Source organism: Cyprinus carpio, chromosome B12, assembly GCF_018340385.1.
Source record: "Cyprinus carpio isolate SPL01 chromosome B12, ASM1834038v1, whole genome shotgun sequence".
Taxonomy (NCBI): domain Eukaryota; kingdom Metazoa; phylum Chordata; class Actinopteri; order Cypriniformes; family Cyprinidae; genus Cyprinus; species Cyprinus carpio.
The window spans coordinates 10,843,332-10,860,730 of record NC_056608.1 but is presented as its reverse complement, the minus strand read 5'-3'; positions in this window follow the sequence as shown (position 1 = coordinate 10,860,730).

The following is a 17,399-nucleotide window of genomic DNA, read 5'->3' as shown; positions in this document are numbered from 1 at the left end:
ACAAAACTCTCCAAAAGCATAATTGTTTCTACAGCATTCATTTATTATTCATATTACGAGGCTTACTGTATTACATACATCCAAAAGGCATACTTAAATGTATAAAAGCACAACTTGATAATGAATTATGAGATGGATCACAGTACTTTTTAAGTAATGCTACCACATCTGCTTTTTGTTGAAGATACACATAGAATTGTCTCTGTATAATTTATGGTATAATTTATGTACACTGCCACATTTTGTCTTTTTTTAGAGGATTGAATCCATGAAGCACAGGTAGCTAGGACTGAACTGATGCAGAAAATGCATCAGGTAAAAACACACTGAAAATTCACAAAAGTAAATAAAAATGAGAAAAACATACATTATATAATGATTCAAATGATGTAGAATTCAAATAAAAAGTCAGTTTTTATTAAAAATTCTGATACAATATTCAGAGCCGTCCTGTGGTTGCACCAGGCCCCTCACTTGAGGGGAATCCCACCCATCCCCTGGAACACGATCGCAAACGGACCAAGGGGGGCCCTGTTCCTTATGTACTTTGCACTGGGCCCCGCCCCAGCTTGGGACGGCCCTGACCATACTAATGGTAGAAATAGCTTTAATTAAAGTCAACTTGTTTCTAAAGAGGCTGCACTGTTAAGAAAAAAATTTAATTAAATAATATTTCATTTTTTAACAACAAATTAAAACAATAAATAATGTAATAGAAAATAGAATGTTTTGGGATCCCTTCAAGAAGGAGAAACAAGCAGTTCATTTATGTTAATGACCAAAACAGATTTGAGGTGTGAATTAAAACTTGTCTTTAAAGAAATAAACTCAATACATGTGTAAATTAAACACCTTGGATGTGAAGACTATGAATTCCTGCAAATTTAGGCTGTGTTTTTTAGTAGGCCTAAATTAAATAAATTACAAGAACTAGCCTATATTTCTAAACATTGTTTGTACATAAATTTTTTTTTTTTTTTTTTTTTACTACAAATGGGAACATCAGATGTACTGTACGAGCATGTCAGCACAACTTAAATACACATAAAAAAGCTTAAGCAGTAAAATCTAAGTATATTATTTTTGATTTCAGATTGATTTACTGGAATAGCATTCCAGTTAAATTAGAAAGAACAAAAAAATACAGCTCATATGGTTTACTTTCATATGCCCAGTCATCTACAGTAAACAAACAGTGTCTTATGATAGCTAGAAATACAGTGATTTTTATGATAGCAGCAGAGGTAAACAGTGTCCTCATGAACAGATTGTACTCCGGTGCCAGCAGATATGTGGTAACACACAAGACTAAAATAAGCCAGAGCAGTAACATTATGAAAGATCTGCCTGTCCCTGCACTCTCACATTGCCCCCAACTCTGTTTCTCTTCTGTCTTCACCTTTTTTATTTATAGCAGCATTTTGCAACTACACCTCTTTGGTCTATATGTTTGTTTAAGCGAGCGTCGAGAAGTGAGAGGTCACACAACCGAAGCATGCAATGTTTATGTCTTGAGTGGATAAACCAGAGAAATAAGTTGCGCACTACAGGCCCCATATAACACTATAATTAGCTCTGCGCGGATGGTTTTAATGAGTGTGAGGTTTGACAGTGAAGCTTTCTAGCTCAAATGATTTCGGTAGGCTTGTGTTTATTCCAGTGTGTGGGTTTTAACGTGTGTCCCTAAGGATGGCTGGTCAGCACTGATTATAGTAACAACCCCCTTGCCCTGTCCAAATAACAGTCATCTGCGCCACACTGTTTGTTATTTTGCTCAAGTACTATATATATATTCGAGCTGCAAATGACAGCCAAAGATTCTTGGTCTGTTGTCATAGACTAGCATTGCTAAGCGAAGGAACTCAGCTGGATGATTTGAATAAATGTAAGACTTATTCACTCATGAATCCGACTGTACAGCCGAGATTAAGAATATTGCTGTTGCATCTAAGAATTAATTTGCATATCTCATGGCAGTTTGAAGGAGGGTTGTTGTCATTAGCACATAAATGAGCAAATCCTATTTGTGCGAACATGATCACACACGTCTGCTTAGACTGGTAAGATCTACCTTACCTTCAGCTAATCATTCTGTTGAAGATTCATACTGTATGTATTATTCAGTGGAATTATTTGATGTGCCTGTGCAGATGATTAAAATGCAGAGCTTCCTGTCTTAATGTGGCTGCAGTGTGTGGGCCACTCACCTTTTCATCCATCACCACCTGCTATTTTAACCTTGTGATGAGTCAGTAATCACCAATGGTCGGAAGGTTGCTCCCTTGAGTCTATACAGCTAGCACTTTCTGCGAATAGGGTACAAAACAGGGCCTGAAACTGAAGGGAAAAAAATGAAGTAATTACAGTAACGGGGATACAAATTTATAGCCTTAATTAGACCAAAACTCAATATTTAATTTATGAATAAACACAAAATGTCTCAAACCAGCAATTAACAAACTTATCCTTCCCAAAGAATATTTGTATGATCATTTGGTCTATTTTTACATTTATTTGCTCGATCACAAAATGTGAGACACAGATACAAAATAAAAAAGTTTTTAATTAATTATATTTTATTTTGAAAATGAAAGATAAATTAATGAACATATATAACTAAAACATTAAAAATATTTTAAATAAAGTGAAAATAAAGTTAAATATAAATATTTGGGAAAAAAACTAATAAAAATGACAAAAGCACAAAGCAAAAATACTAAATCTTCAACTAAAATGAATTTATATAAAATAATTGCTAATTCAAAACATTAATAAATACTGTACTCATATATAAATAGTACTAAAGTAACACAAACCATATTATTCATATGAATTCTTCTGTCATCTCCTCACTCCTAGAAGTCAAAGCTATTGAGAAATAATTCATTAAAAATGTGTGGTGTATAATATTCATCACAACAATTTCAAACCCTCGACTTGCATGTCTGACTCCCCTCATGAATATTTAGGCAGGCTTTGAATGTACAGTTGTATTGATGTATAGCCATTATAATTAGCTGTATGAACTCAAAGTTTTTTCCCAAACTTTCCAAAAGGCGAACTTTCTCTCTGCTGTCTTGACTGTTTCCTTCTCTCCGCAATTGTACCACTCACAGCTCACCTACATGGCAATTATGTGAGTGCTGACTCGGCAGGTTATCTTCTAGCAGTTATAAGTTAGTAGACACTTGGCTGTGGCAGGTAGCAGTGCTTGCTAAGACCTTTATTACCAGGGCTGTCTCCCTGCAAAATGTCACCATGGTGTATTGTTAGGAGGCAAGATTCAAACACCTGCATAAACATGAGGTTACAGAGCATTGGCAGAGCTGTTCTGCCTGAGCTAGGCCAAGGAAGCTGTCAGGTCATGGCGACTTAATTCATAGTTCAGTTATTTAGTACATCACTACATGAAGTACAGCACCGTGTGGCAGACACAGCAACAGAAAACCAGTGAAATACTCTCACCCTCAGCGTGCAGCTGCCGTACGCTAAAACGGCTGTGCTCTGCAGATCTTCATTACCTTTTTCCTTGCTTTAGCATTATTTTTAACATATTTCACAGCACATACTTAATCATTTCATAAAACAGATTCTGCTAAATGAGAGCTGTGTATTTATTTAGCTCTCTATATACAGCGAGTCTGTTATTAGCATTGTTTAAATGGGTGTGAAATGTTTTGCTTGAGAGAAGCTAGATGTTTTGAGGTTCTAAACGGGATCCTAATAGTCTCACACGTATTTAAGTGGTTTTGTGCGTTTGCCAATTACCAGCTTAAAAATAGTTTCTTGTAGAAGTCTGAAGACAAAATGCTAATTCTGGCACTGTGAGGTCTGAGAGTGGGCTGGAAGTCTAAATGTGAGTGCCGTATCTGTTATCAGTCTCATAAAGAGAGTGTGTGAAGGGCCTAAAAATCTGAGAATGTTGAAAGCACAATGAAAGTAGTGCGTAAATGTGTGCTTGTTACGTATATGCTTTACTTTAATGGTCAGGTCCTGTCATGACTATTAGGGGACAGAGCTAGATTTCGTGAAGGCTGACCTTTCCTTCAGTGTAACGTAGATTGACCTCTTTGCTGGAGTGTGAGGGATTTTCCCTGAGGATAAACAGGAGCATTGCTAGTCCCCAACAGAACAAAAGCTTTATTGAAGAGCGATTGTGATTCTGTGTCCTCACGTTGCCTTATCAAGTGTCACGAGAAATCCAATGTCGTGTTATGTTCTTTTGCTTTGCCGCTGCTGAGATAAGGATTTGAAAAGGCATTTGTATTAGTTCTTAAGTTATATAATATTACATAAATATCTAAGAAAGAAATCTAACAATATATAAATATAAAATATAAATAAAAATGACTAGCACCATCCTAAAAATGTGTAGCTTTTGTATTCCACAGAAGAAGGCAAGTCATACATGTAAACTATTCCTTTAAAATTGACAGTATTCTCTTGAACGAAGCTTGATAACTTTTCAGGATTTTTTATCAGGATTTGTCAGAACATTATATATAGCTGGCATAATTATTTCCTTTCAGCATTGATTTTTCTGAACACTCAATAACACAGAGCGTAATTCATCTGTTTATTTAGTTGAGCAGATGTTCTTTAAATACAACAAAAGACTCAAATTGATGCGCATGTTCTTTGTGTAACACTTAAAGGGATAGTTCACCCAAAAATGAAAATTCTGTCATTAATTACTCATCCTCATGTCTTTCCAAGCCCGTAAGACCTTCGTTCATCTACGGAACACAAATGTTGCTGGGCAATGTTGCCATCCACGGGCAACCAGGTGAGACAAAGGGCCAATACCGATCTAAACTATTTAGATGAGAAAGTTCCCAAGCAACATTGCTCTAAAAAGTTGCCCCATGTATCATCCCTTAAGCAACAGTGATATTAGTATTATTTTACTAAAAAAACAATCTTATTTCGTTTATGAAAAGTATTGCCTTTTTGTGAAAACTCACTCTGTTTGTACAACAGCAGTAGTCTGCCTAAGCAGCAAACATGAAAAACAAAACACAAAGCCCTCCATTCTTTATTTCAACTCATACATCTAATGAAACCTAATATTCTCCAGCTTCCGTAGAGCACATGGAACAAAGGAAAGGAGCAATTTACCTCATGCCTGTGTATGTGAATTAAGCCCCTTCCCTTGTCAATGAAAGGACAATGCAAATTGTTAAGAGCAAAAAGGTCACGCTGTCTCCAGCAGCAATCTGAGAGCGGAATTTTCCAGGAGAAATCCAATTAGAACATTACCTTGTGGCAGCCGGGGAAAAAAAAAAACGGTCCAACATCTCCACCTTTGTTCAACAAGACCTTTAACTTTAGTCTAGCATGTTGCTGCAGCACCTCCTGTGCTCTTCACCTGCAGAGGTGTGCTTTGTCAGGGGGTCAGGGTATATCAAACATCCAATTAGAGCGTTGTAACAGATACCCACACACACATACACACGCAGTGGTCTCTTCTCATTACACGTGGGAGCTGAACCTCTGTCTGTTAGTTCTGGCCCTGCAGGCTCACTTTCCCCTTACAATATTAGATCAGCTCTCAGAGAATGCGGCATGGGTCCTTCAACACGTTCACAGGCAAATGCCATGCAGCTCATTTCAGAGAAATATGTGTAAGATGAAAACACAGAATAATTGCTTCCAGTATACATTTTCGTTTTCCACACCTCTATAAAATGCATTTTATGTGAATGCATTGTTAAAGATAATAAACATATTCAAGGTTAGAGTGCATTTTAGGGCCAGTTTTGAGTAATGACATCATGAAATGTTTCCACTTACTAATAAACTACTAAAATTAGACACAAGATGTCCATTAAAATAGTGTCCAAAGGATTTATTTTTTATTAAATCTAACAGAATGTTTTATTTTTGTTCTATGAAATTCAAATTAAAATTGTCTTTGCTACTGTTCAAAGAAAAATTTAACATCTTAAAATTCAATTTTAAAATATAGATACCATTCACATTAAAAAAAAAAACCAAAAAAATACAAGAAAAAAAAAACATTTAAATCAATAAAATGAAAAAAAAAGAAACATTTAAATCAATAAAATGCTAGCTGAATTTAGCCTTTGCAAGAAAAAGCAAGCCTTTTTTTGTTGTTTTTTTTACAAAAAAGTAATTTCCACTGAATCATACAATGTATCCGTAATCACATATGATATGGTAACGCTACTTTGGAGGGGATTTTTATTACTTAAAAGAATACAAATTACAGATTTCTTACTAGTAAGTTTAAGAGAGTTTACACATGACAAGTGCACAGAGCCAAAAATGCCCATAACTGAAGAAAGCATTGTTTAAACACACTCTGCCATTCCTGTTAAAAAACATTGCTGTATACTGTTACACATAATTGTAAAGGATGTGTACAGGCCTTGGAGATATCTCTGTTGTGCATCCATCAGATATTGCGTACATTATTTATCTTTCCCCTCCTGGTCCCAGGTTGCTTTGAGTCACAAAGCCTTTCTTCAACTGACCTAGAGTAGCTCCCAAACAGTATTTGTCTACATCAATAAAGCTTTCATATTGCATCCTATTCTCCCCTTTACACTGTATCACTGGGTGGAGGGCATCATAATTTCATTGAAAGGAAAATGGAGCAGAGGCTGAAATAATATCTATATTACTCTCAGAGACGAGGGGGGAAGGGACAGAGCTGTCCGGTTTGCGAGAACCGATGATTTTTCTTTCTTTCTTTCTTTCTTTATGATCTGGCCTCCCAATTACCTGGCAGTGATCTTGTGTAGAGAGAGGAAATGGATCTATAACTCATTTACACTATTGTCAATGAGGCCACAGCGGGCCTTGGTTTCTTAGTAGCCAAGGAAAAAGGGGTAGATTACTGCCAAAGAAGATGCGCTCGTAATAGGAAATGTCCCTCGTTTGTTTTGATATCATCTTTTGGGTCCCTAGATGACTAATGAAGTCATTTCTATGCTTAGTTTAGTCATAAAGAGCCTGTGATTGAGATGAGATATACAATATAAATATGAAAACATCAATAAATGTATAAACAAGTAATCCACAAGTTCTTGATCAAGAAAGGAGAACAACCAATTATTGCAACCAAAATATCCATCACTTATCCTGAGAGGTTATTAAAAATCACTGTCAGTAATGTCAGCATTCATTCTCATCTTAATATTAAATAACAGGTTGCTTTTATGAGATTTGAAAGCCTGGGGTGTGTTATTTTGACTGACCTTTGAGGGGATCAGAAGAGACTTGAACATTAACTGCCGGCCACTGATTCCTGCTCTCTCAAACCACTGATGTGGCTTATAAAGCGCAGCTTTGATTAAGACTGCAAGATTTAGACATGAAATTCAAATTGAGATGAGCTTCAAAAGGAGCCACATCAGCAACTGAGTTTCAATCTAACAGACTGAGCAGAGGACAGAAAGTTGAGTGGGAAGCTCATCGTGATAAGGATGTCCAACACGGCTGATAGGTGCTAAATATTCTTATCTGACATATTTCACAATGACTCCTTTCAAACTCCAAGATCTGTGACATGGCTGTAATGTTGTTTCATAATGTTTCAGCCAACATTAATCACTGTTGATAGGCTTCAGTTTGTAATAGCAATAGTTTAGACATAATACTAACTTTACATTACTTTGCAAGAACATTTAAAATGTTCTACTAACCCTAACCTAACAGTCTTATCTCTAATGAGAGTTAGTTGACATGTAGTTGCAAAGTTATTTACAGTATAGTTAGTAGAATTTCTAATAAATGTATCAAAAAGTCAACTTAAAGTCAAGATTTTTAGATGATCTTACATTCTGTAATCACACTTGAAGCTAAATCATTTTGAGGTGCAAAACTGTGTAGAATTCCTGGTGAAATATTACCAAGGAGATCTATAATATCTGGAGAAAATATAATCGTATCTGTAAGCATTGTCATTCATCTCAATGGAAGCCAGTTGGCACAGGGTTCTCTTGAACTATGGAGGCTGCCATCTTTCCTTATGGGCACTGCATTAGAGGAATATTTGTCATGTGACTGATCACATGACAAATGGCAGTAGACAGGGAAATATGTAAGCCCATTTTACACTTCTACAAGCCCTCCAAAAGTGTAAAACTTATAGCCAAAATGAAATACTTGCAATTTGTATGATAAATGTATTTGTTAGTTGGAATTGTATTTATTCACATATTTATTTACATGTAAAAATACATGTAGTTTTAATAGTGTATTTACAGTATCTACCAGCAGGGGCTATCGGGACTCACCAGCCCACCAGTTTTCATGTAGCTCAAGAGAAGGGCTCAATAACTCTGTCCCTAAGATCCACTTTCCTGCAGAGTTTAGCTTATCTGAACAAGCTAATCAAGGTCTACTAGAAAGCTATAAGCCGATGAGTTGAGAGAATAAAAACAGAACCATTTCTTATGCATTCTATACATAATGTCTTTTAAAACAATACTTTTAATTTTTCAAGAAACTCAAGGACTGCCTGCATAACATGCACAGCAATAACAATAACTATAACAATTTGGCCAGTGCTCATATAATAATAAAATCAAGTTTTTTTATTTTTATTTTATATATTGTACTTATTGTATACTGTAGACAATAGTTTTTAATAGGCTCAAGTCATGCACGGGCCACTGGGAATTGTCTTGACTTTCCCGATTAGCTGCTCTGGCCTTGCACTGTGAATGGTCTGTGGTAATAGTATAGAGTTGCAAAGCCAAATAAAGTTAGTTAAGAAACAGTATAGACATTTGTGTTTCAAAAGCAAATCTCATTTGATATAGTACCGCCATATGGTTGAAGCAGATGGTGGGGAGCTTCCTCAAGACCTTTGAGAGAACTGTGTTATTGTTCCCCCGCATCACTCTTCACATCCCAGAGTAATCATATCTGCTCTCAGAGAACCGCACACTGGATTCAGGCAAAAACTTTTAGTTTGAAACATACTGCAGGGATAAAGCTAAATCTCCTAAATATGGAAATACTTTAAGAGAGCAAAAGAGAGGTGTTTTTTTTTATAACATATTTTTTTTTTAAAATGCTTGTTTATGTGTTTATTGACATTATATATATATATATATATATATATATATATATATATATATATATATATATATATATATATATATATATATATATATATATATATATACTCTACTAATAATTAGGGTTAGTAAGAAAAAAACAGTAAAACCAGAAATATCATGAAATGTTAGTACAATTGTTTTCTATATTTATATATTTTAAAATGTAATTTATTCCTGTGACGGCAAAGTTTTTTTTTTTTAAACAGCCATTACTGCAGTCTTCAGTGTCACATGATCCTTTGGAAATCAAACAAATATGCTGATTTGGTGCTCAAGAAACATTTCTTATTATTATTATGAATGCTGAAAACAGTTCTGCTTAATATTTTGTGGACAACTTTCTGACCACAAACTTTTGAACGGTAGCATATAAACTGCATCTCAACTCTTTTCCTTTTAAAAACAGATGGTGATGACGTTTAAGAACACACTGAATGTTGTACCGTGTGGGAAAAAAAAGAAAAAGAAAATCACATCAGCTGCATCTTCCTGCATTGCAGTTCCCGGGTCCAACTCCTCAGCTTCCACACAGCGTATTTCAGTAACAGAGGGGAGTCTTGTGTCTAATTTATGGTCAGTGGCTCAGTAATTATATTAATTAGCCTGAAATCTGCCATGTAAAGAAACCCTGAGGGATACACGAGAGACAAAATCCTGTGTTCTCCATGGCCAACATTTCGTCAGCTTCAACCGCAGTCCGTCAGGCCTTATCTCGCGCTCATAGAGAGGAGCTAATGGTCAAGGCTGGAGGATGAGGTTTTTGTAAAATGGACGGCGCAATTAACGCCTGCCAGTACTCATTATCCTCCATGTCAGTGAGTAGAGGTTGGAGGCCAGGAGGTGGATTAGAGAGAAAATGAAAGGAGAATTAAAGACACTTAATGGATGCTGCTTTAGATTTCTCTGCAAGTTCTATTAACCCTAATTTAAATCAATTTTCTCCTTTCTGCAATTCTGCGCTAATAAAGCTATCTGTCTGACAGTGACTTTGTGTGTCCCAGACGGGTACGTTTGAGATACATTAGCCTGAGCTCATTTTGCTAAGTGCCCCCAAAGCACACAATGCTGTTAGCAAGCATAGAACTGGTTGCTCGCATCACTGTCCTCTTTGGCCTTTGATATAGGCACAACCCTTCCTCTTCCTCGTATTTGGTGCTTTGGCACGTCAGTTGCACGTCAAATATATCCATAAATTGTTGCCTTTTTACAGTACAGGAAATCCCTGTCAACACAAAGCTGCTTAAAAAGTACATTAGCATCAGTTAACAGCTTTATCTCTCCCGCAGACAGATGATTATGTGCTGAGTTATGTCATCCGGGTTGATTATGTAGAGTCTGAAGTACAATATTATATATTATTGGGTCTGATAGGGACCTAATTAGGAGCATAATGGTATGGTAACCTATCAGTCAAGGCTAATTACTCTGGCTTTCATGCAAGAGTAATTGGGTTTTTAGTTCAGGGGCTGAGGTTTGGGACACTGGTATGAAGCAACAATTACTGACGACAGAGATCAGAAGATTTATGGGTTGAAATTCAAGACGGAAAATGATGACATGTGATTCATCAAATCGCTTTAGCAACCCCCACCTCCACCACACACTCACATCAGAGCGTGCAGAGATTTGGCTTGTCTGAGAACCCACTGAGCACTGATGCTGTTCAATCATGCTGTTCTTATGTTCATAGTTGATTAACTTGCATGAGTGGAAATTGTTGTTTGTTGTATGTATTAAAGGTTTATGAAGGATAAAAGTAAATTGTGAAATAGATAGCTCCAGCGATATATCGTGAAATACAGCAATGCAGAATGTTTTGGTAACATGAGAGTAGTTGGGTTACAGTAGTACTGTAGTTCAGTTCAACTATTCCAGTAACAAGCTACTTTATTTAACGATTAGCAAAACTCTAAATCATGTTTTTATTGAGCTCTAAATGATCTCTCTGTCTCTTATATGATTAGAAGGTCCAATTTCATTGGAAAGTCTAATCATAATTAATTGATTCTTTCCAACAGACTCTCATGGCAATTTGTAACTCTTTTATATATTACGAATTGGTGGCGAATTCATTTGATCTCCCTTGTATGTTTTTTGTACAATCTACTTTTTGTACAATCGTTTTGTACAATTGTAATCTACTGTACAATGCCCAACTGAGGGGAAGATTTAGGGGTGGACCTTTATGTTTTTTTTTTTTTTTTAATTGCATGTTTTCAAACTAATTAATTTGGATTTGCCAGTAATTTGCCAAAAATGGGTCCCACTTTATATTAGGTAGCCTTAACTATTATGTACTATAGTGATAAATAAGTACAATGTACTTATTGTGTTCATATTGTATTGCAAAACACTTTTGCTGCTATTGAGGTGGGATACAGATAAGGTTAGAGACAGGTTTGGTAGTATTGGTAGGTTTAAAGGTGCTGTATGTAAGATTTTGACTCTACTAAAGCTTAAAAATGCCATAATATGTTTGCAGATATTTAAGAAATATGTTAACTTAACATGCTTGTTTATCTGAAACGTTCCCGGCCAGAATGTCGGTGTTCGACCCACTGCCAGTTTATCCAACTGTTTTTCAGAACCCTGGGTTGCCAGTTGCTGGAAAACACAGCGTACATGTATTTCATTTAATTCATCGTCAATCGCCAATCTGGCAACCTGAGTGCACATCTAATCTGAGGAGGAGGGCCGGGTGAAAAAATCCTCTCCAATATTTTTTATTTGGACGCAATACAAAAACACTTGGTGTCAATCCTACATACAGCACCTTTAAGGGTGAGTTAAGGTGTAAGGGATCGGTCAACAGTGTAATTATAAATGTATTTACAGAAATTGATGACAGATGTAATTACATGCAGGTATTATTTTAATATTAAAAAACATGTATGTAAACAGTAAGTGCATTGTATTAAATTATTAATTTAAATGTAAGCACATAGTATAAGGCCACATAATATAAAGTGGAACCATTCTGTTTTCTTGTGAGACCTCTCATGAGAGGTGTGGTTTGTTCAGACGGTTCATGGAAATAAACAGATTCACAAAAATGCTTCACTGATTCAACTTGGTTATGTATTTTTTATTTTTATTTTTTTTATTTAGTATAAATGTACCTGTTAAAATTTGATAATGTGATGCTGTCAGAGTGACTGCAGAGTGACTGCACATAGCAAAAATATATTCACAGTGTAACTTCTTATACTGTAAATGCCACCTCAACAACACCCTACAGGAAAGCGTGATCAAAATATTGTTTTGTTTTTTAAATTCACAACTGAAAGCAGTTATAAATAGCAAGACAATAAAATATAATTATATTTTCAGCTTCAGTTGTTTGCGGTGTGCTATCTCTTTTCATCATTCTCTTTATTTAGTCTTTAACATGATGGATGGGATGAGAATTCAGAGCTCCGGGTCATAGGGATGGCTGAACCTGACGTGTCATTTTTTCTACTTGTTAGACAATAGCGAGCATGTGTCCTCGGGACGATTATTTATAAAAAGTCATACTTTAATGAAAACATTTCCAAATCTTATTTCAGATGTAGTAAAAGTGCATTCTGCGCCAGAATGGCTTCTGATAGTTAGCCCTGCTGAGGAAACCTCTTCTGCTGGATTTCATAAGCGTGGTGAAGGACAGTCTACTACTTCTTCTAGTTTTTCTTTTCTTGTATTATACTGCAGGGATTCGGTACATCAAACAATGTCTATATTAAACTCAAACCACACTCTATTTCTTTCTATCTCTTCATGTTTCTGATTGATACACCCATTCCTCACAAAGATTTCACGCCCCAAAGAGTCTAAATGGGTCTGCTCCCATGGCAAACAAATCAATTGTTATAGACTTTAAAGTTGCTGGTCTTGAAAATTGTTTGAATACCTTTGAAGAACCAGAGAAAGATTCTCTAATCCAGCCATTTTTAGCACGTTGAATTGGTATTGACGAGCAGACCCCACAATACTTGAAAAGATGTGACACATTTATCTTACAGCTCCATAAACTAAAAATTGCTATATACTGGACTGAACCGTATGTTTCTAATGATACTTGAAACATGGTCCTTCACTTATAAAGTATACTTCAAATGTTGATACACTTGGTTGGGGTATTATCAGCCTTTTTTGTTTTTTATGTGTTTTGCTTGATTCATATGAGGAATATATCACTCACTGGAATTTCTCATGCGGTTGTAATGAAGCTTTATGATTAATTAGTCACCTGCTGTGGTTTTGTTTTAATGGTGCATCCTCCAGCATTTTAAACAAAGGAAATGAATCTGAGCTTTAAAATACCTTGCGTTTGCACATTATAATTCCTTTGTTATTAAATCATTAGATTGTGGAGTGTAACAAGCTTTTTCATCAGACTAAATTTGGTTGTATTATTTCCCCAGACATACAACCATGAGAGATTCATCATCAAGCTGAAATTTCATCACCAGTCCCCTCTTTGATATATTGCTGGATCTATCCAATTGCATGTTTGTGTGTTCAAGCGGAGAGATAATCATTTGAAGGTAAATATTTTTATTATAACTTGACTGTCGTGAGGATTCAGTGCAAAGGCACAATCAATATAAGTCTTGCATGATATTAGTATGCTAGATATTTGTAATTTGCTATCTATTGCTTTCATAGCACAAGAAAAAAATGTCACTTTTCTCTAACAGCCACTAAAGTGCATCACGACTTCATGAGTGACAAGTCACTCTTCTTTCATGCTAATCGTGACTCATGTGTCTTCATCTGCATGTGTAACACGAATGAGTGTCATCTGAGCAGTCCAAAACATTGGAAAGGTGATCATGCAGGAAAACATGTTTTCCCCCTCTACAGTTATTGAATGCAATCATACGGAAGATATGAGAAGTCATTATTTTCATCCAAGATAACAATATAGTTCAGTCCAGTCTTACCAGCCATACCATAAAATAAATTTGATGTCCTTTAAATTTGGTGGCTTTTTTATGAAAATAAATATGATGAACAAGGCACCTGGTTATTTCATTTAATTTCCCCCCAAAGATGTGTTTTCCATATTTTTTTTTTTTTTTGTTTAATAAAGACATATGATTTCGATTTTTTTTTTTTTTTAAATATGACAACAATAACCTATCCCATACACATGCTCAGAAAAAAAAGTACAAAAGCTGTCACTGCGAAAGCTTTTTTTGCTTTTAAAATTAAACGAACGTAAAATTAATTAAAAGTGCTGCTTTTTTAATATGTACCTGAAATCTTATATATTAAATATTAGTACATTTTGAAAAGGTACGGCAGTAATGACAGCAAAACACAGATTATTTGTGTTCACAAATAATATTCACAAATAATTTACACATATATAATTACATGATATCAGAGTTAAAAATCAAACACTGTAAAAGAGAACAAAACATCATGGTTGTATAAAGCAGGCAATCCCAAAATGTTCTGTCAGCTTGTTGATCTAAATTGTTTACTCAAAGCTGAGATCTGAATTTAATATTTCAATACTTTAACAACATGTTCGCATGTTCATATTATCTGAAGTTGGTTAATGGTCACATGACATGTAGGTAAACATAAAATAAAGATTTTCTTTTTTTACAATTATTTATTTATTTATTTATTTAATATTATTTATGATTTTATGATTTAATCAATTATTAGCTGTTCATCAACTCACAAACCCAGGGGTTCATGAACCCATTTGGTAAAACCTGGTTTAAACTAATCAGCATCTGATTTACGTAAGAGTTTCTTGGCATTACATCAGAGTAAGTCAGATCACAAATATCTAACCAGCATGCATCTTGCGTATATCACCCATGATCAGTTCTGTGCACATTGTACTTACCTCAAACAAGCCTGATGACATCCTCTAGGGCTTGTGTTTTTAATAAAGAATACAACATATAACAAATAAAACTACAATCAAAATATGAAATAAGCCATCTATAGGTTACTCCACTTCCCTGCATCACCACACACCTGCAGGTTTGAAGTTTATTATTTGTACTGCACTAAAAGGTCAGTCTTGGCTATTAGTCATACATCTTCACATCATGCAAATTCACAGGTCAGAGTTCAGGTAACTTGAACTTTCAAGTGCAGAAAAATGCAAATTTCAGTGCATGCATAGACTCCTGTATTTGTATACATATGAATGGCAGTCAATGAAGCAAAAATTCTGTGACTGGTTTTATACTGGAAGTAAATAAATATCAGACTGCTGACAGCCATTAATGACCAATCAGAAGCAAGTAATTCCAGACAGTATATAATACAGTAGGTAATATAATAATATATTATAAATTATATAATGTAGTTTAGATATAGTCTAGCAATCCCTTTGAAGGCTGAACTGTAACTAGTAGAGTATCTTTAATATGATACTTATTTGATTTTGTTTGATTGAAGTGTGAGGATCACATTAAGACTTTAATAATAATAATTTAATAATTTGATAAGCATTTGTATGTCTGTCGAGTCAATGTGGAAATCACTTCACTATTACAGTTGAACGCAGAAGGCACTGTTTGTGCTGTTTTATTTTAACTCATGAAACATAGATATGACCCAGGGGTAATTACAAATACTGATATTATGTAAATGATATGGAAAAAAAATAAAATTAGTTCTGGGAATTATTTCCCTATTTACAAGACAATTGCTCACCAGACAAACTCGTGCCTCCATTATTGCAGGTCCAAAGAAGAGGGCCAGCAGCCTTTAATAACAAGAGCTTATTATTGTCCCTTATGATCTTGACACTCGAGAGCGCAACGTCTCTATAAAATGAGGGAATCTCTACAGTCAATATATCCTACAGAGTAAGGACAGTAGCTCATAAAAGCCGAGATCACACATGAAAGAACACCTCAGTCCTTTGTTGAAGACTGAAAGAATAATGCAGTCAGTGGATTTGTTTCATATGTAAAGAAGATGATCAGTCAGCCACTTTTTTTCCCCGGGTGTTTGATGTTTCCTCTTGAGGCTGATGGGAGTTCAAGGGCGAAATGTGGTGAGGAAGCGTAGGCCTTTGTGTCCGGTCTTCAGAGTTTACCTGTATCTGCTAGGGCTCTGCAGAGAAATGACTGTTTGATTCTATTACACTTTCATTACAGCTGTAGTTAATGGTTGTGTCACAGTCTATTAGCCGCATTCATCTTTCCTGTGATACACAGTGAGACACAAGCGCACAGAACAAAGACAAATGACTCTGACTCATGGGAACAGCATTACAATTCAAACATTATTTTCTATACAGCTAGCAACAGCCGACCGAGCCACGGTGTGCGCTAGCCGTCCAGGCAGTCATGTCGGTAATGGCGTGGAGAAATGCTTTTTCTAATCTAAACAACTCAATTATCTGTAGCCCCACCATCCTTGATCAAAAACATTACCATAACCATATTCAATTTAAAAACACAATATTGCAACCGAAGGGGACAGAAATAAATCCTGACTGCTCCAGTGCTGCTCTGCCTGTAATCTCTCAATGTGACTCTGGGGTTTGCAGTAAGCGCTCACTCATTTTAAAGTTCTTCCCCGCTTTAGCACTTTCCCACTTGCCAACAGTAATCGATTTAAAAATGCTTTTAACAACTTCATCATTGCGATATTCTTTCACAATTTATGAACACCTAATCAATAAACAATGGAGCATCCACATAGCGAATGGTAATCAGAAAACCGCTGGGAACTGACATCAAAAAAAGAATGCTGAGCCGTTCCTATGAAACGGATACCGCTTGTGAAACAGATGAAATAGATAGCACTCATGTGACTGCTGGAGCTCATTTCGAAATATAAAATTCATAAGAGCTATGAAAGCTGATATTTGGCGCTAGACTCTGGGCCATTAGCCCGTAGTAACACCATTTTTCGTACACAAACAGATTAGCCGGCGCTCGGAGAATGACATGCGGCCCCTTTCTGAACCTCAGAATACCCTAAAATGGGTAGTTGCTAGAAGTTTAATGAAGGCAAGTGCTAGAATGCTTTTTGATGTGATTTGATTAATATTTATTTCCTGTCAGCCCTCATTACAAACTATATTCAATTGTATCCGTTAATGAAGTGCTGCTGACATGGGACAGGAGCCTCTCACTGTAAACATATGGCAAACTACACGTGTTCAAGCAGTATTAACTAGTACAGTATATTTAGATTTAATACACAAGATTATAATTTTGTCTGCTAATTATGTTTCAGAAGTATCATGTGTACACATGACCATACGTCTCATCACTCTTTAACTGCGTTTTAATTTCCTCTTTGAGATGATGTCTTATTAGATTCACATATTGT